General features: G+C 40.9%; 1 protein-coding gene across 1 annotated transcript in view; it reads left to right on the top strand.

Annotated features, from left to right (window-relative positions):
• Positions 1-3,437, top strand: part of LOC110266638 — a 62,202-nt gene that overhangs the window by 34,333 nt on the left and 24,432 nt on the right. The window lies entirely within an intron of this gene.

Genomic DNA, 3,437 nt, shown 5'->3' on the forward strand with positions numbered 1-3,437 from the left:
TGCCCTTCATGAGCTCTGATGAGTATTCCTTTTCTGAAGAGAATGAGGATGTTACTGAAGAGCAGACTGCCAAGTTTCTTGGTGCAATCATGAAGCTGAATGCCAAATTATTTGGCATTGATACTTGGGAAGTTGAACCTCCCTTGTTCATCAATGAACTAAGTGATCTGGATCAACTGACATTGCCTCAGAAGAGACAGGATCCTGGGAAGTTCATAATACCTTGTACCATAGGCCCCATGCTCTTTAAGGCTCTGTGTGACCTTGGTTCAAGAATAAACCTCATGCCCCTCTCTGTAATAGAGAAACTGGGAATCTATGGGGTGCAAGCTGCTAAAATCTCATTAGAGATGGCAGACAATTCAAGAAAACAGGCATATGGACAAGTAGAGGACGTGTTAGTAAAGGTTGAAGGCCTTTACATCCCTGCTGATTTTATAGTCCTGGATACTGGAAAGGAAAAGGATGAATCCATCATCCTAGGAAGACCTTTTCTGGCCACAACAAGAGCTGTGATTGATGTTGACAGAGGTGAACTGGTCCTTCAATGGAATGAGGACTCCCTTGTGTTTAAAACTCAAGGATATCTCTCTGCATCCATGGAGAGGAAGCAGAAAAAGCTTCTCTCAAAGCAGAGTCAAAAAAGCCCCCACAGTCAAACTCTAAGTTTGGTGTTGGAGAGTCTCAACAATGCTCTGAACATCTGTGAGGCTCCATGAGAGCCCACTGTCAAGCTATTGACATTTAAGAAGCACTTGTTGGGAGGCAACCCAATTTTTATTTATCTAACTATATTTTTCTTAGTTATATGTCTTTATAGGTTCATGATCATGTGGAGTCACAAAATAAATATAAAAATTGAAAACGGAATCAAAAACAGCAGAAGAAAAATCACACCCTGGAGGAAGCACCTGCCTGGCGTTCAACGCCAGAACAGAGCATGGTTCTGGCGCTGAACGCCCAAAATGGGCAGCATCCTGGTGCTGAACGCCCAGAACAAGCATGGTTCTGGCGTTCAACACCAGAAATGGCTAGTAAATGGGCGTTGAACGCCCAAAATGGGCACCAACCTGGCGCTGAACGCCCAGAGTTGTGTGCAAGGGCATTTTGCATGCCTAAATTGGTGCAGGGATGTAAATTCCTTGACACCTCAAGATCTGTGGACCCCACAGGATCATCTCAAGATCTGTGGACCCCACAGGATCATCTCAGGATCTGTGGTCCCCACAGGATCCCCACCCACCTCACCTTCTCTCTCTCCATTCATGACCATCCCTTCTGTTTTCCATTCACCACTCACATCCATACACACATCCCTCCATCTCCTCCGTATCTTCTTCTTCTTCTATTCTTTCTTCTTTTGCTCGAGGGCGAGCAACATTCTAAGTTTGGTGTGGTAAAAGCATAAGCTTTTTGGGAGATGGAAAGATTCATCTCAAGGGTCTATAGCTCAGTGGTAGAACATGTGACTGCAAATCAAGAGATCCCTGAGATACCTCAGGGGATGCACTTCCCTCCACATAAATATTAGGAGCAAATCAACACCTCCCTAGGAGAATTAAGTCCCAACATGGGACAATTAAGGGTGGAACATCAAGAGCACTCCATCATCCTTCATGAAATAAGAGAAGATCAAAAAGCAATGAGGGAGGAGCAACAAAGACAAGGAAGAGACATAGAAGAGCTCAAGGACATCATTGGTTCCTCAAGAAGGAAACGCCACCATCACTAAGGTGGATTCATTCCTTGCTCTTATTTCTTCTGTTTTTCGTTTTCTATGTTATGTGCTTATCTATGTTAGTGTCTTCATTACATGATCATTAGTAGTTAGTAACTTTGTCTTAAAGTTATGAATGTCCTATGAATCCATCACCTCTCTTAAATGAAAAATGTTTTAATTCAAAAGAACAAGAAGTACATGAGTTTCGAATTTATCCTTGAACTTAATTTAATTATATTGATGTGGTGACAATGCTTCTTGTTTTCTGAATGTATGCTTGAACAATGCATATGTCTTTTGAAGTTGTTGTTTAAGAATGTTAAATATGTTGGCTTTTGAAAGAATGATGACTAGGAGACATGTTATTTGATAATCTAAAAAATCATAAAAATGATTCTTGAAGCAAGAAAAAGCAGCAAAGAACAAAGCTTGCAGAAAAAAAAAATAGGCGAAAAAAAAATTAGAAAAAAAATAGAAAGAAAAAGCAAGAGCAAAAAGCCAATAATCCTTAAAACCAAAAGGCAAGGGTAAATAAAAAGGATCCCAAGGCTTTGAGCATCAGTGGATAGGAGGGCCTAAAGGAATAAAATCCTGGTCTAAGCGGCTAAACCAAGCTGTCCCTAACCATGTGCTTGTGGCGTGTAGGTGTCAAGCGAAAACTTGAGACTGAGCGGTTAAAGTCAAGATCCAAAGCAAAAAAAGAGTGTGCTTAAGAACCCTGGACACCTCTGATTGGGGACTTTAGCAAAGCTGAGTCACAATCTGAAAAGGTTCACCCAATTATGTGTCTATGGCATTTATGTATCCGGTGGTAATACTGGAAAACAAAGTGCTTAGGGCCACGGCCAACACTCATAAAGAAGCTGTGTTCAAGAATCATCATACTGAACTAGGAGAATCAATAACACTATCTGAACTCTGAGTTCCTATAGATGCCAATCATTCTGAATCTCAATGGATAAAGTGAGATGCCAAAACTATTCAAGAGGCAAAAAGCTATAAGTCCCGCTCATTTGATTGGATCTATGTTTCATTGATAGTTTGGAATTTATAGTATATTCTCTTCTTTTTATCCTATTTTATTTTCAGTTGCTTGGGGACAAGCAACAATTTAAGTTTGGTGTTGTGATGAGCGGATAATTTATACGCTTTTTGACATTGTTTTTAGTATGTTTTTAGTAGGATCTAGTTACTTTTAGGGATGTTTTCATTAGTTTTTATGTTAAATTCACATTTCTAGACTTTACTATGAGTTTGTGTGTTTTTCTGTGATTTCAGGCATTTTCTGGCTGAAATTGAGGGACTTGAGCAAAAATCAGAGTCAGAGGTTGAAGAAGGACTGCTGATGCTGTTGGATTCTGACATCCCTGCACTCAAAGTGGATTTTCTGGAGCTACAGAATTCGAAATGGCGCGCTTTCAATTGTGTTGGAAAGTAGACATCCAGGGCTTTCCAGCAATATATAATAGTCCATACTTTGGCCAAGAATAGATGACGCAAACTGGCGTTCAACGGCTAGCTTTCTGCCTAAACCTGGCGTCCAGCGCCAGAAAAGGAGCCAAAACCAGAGTTGAACGCCCAAACTGGCACAAAAGCTGGCGTTCAACTCCAAGAAGGACCTCTACACGTGCAACACTCAAAGCTCAGCCCAAGCACACACCAAGTGGGCCTCGGAAGTGGATTTATGCATCAATTACTTACTTCTGTAAACCCTAGT

The sequence above is a fragment of the Arachis ipaensis genome, chromosome B09 (assembly GCF_000816755.2).
Source record: "Arachis ipaensis cultivar K30076 chromosome B09, Araip1.1, whole genome shotgun sequence".
Classification (NCBI taxonomy): domain Eukaryota; kingdom Viridiplantae; phylum Streptophyta; class Magnoliopsida; order Fabales; family Fabaceae; genus Arachis; species Arachis ipaensis.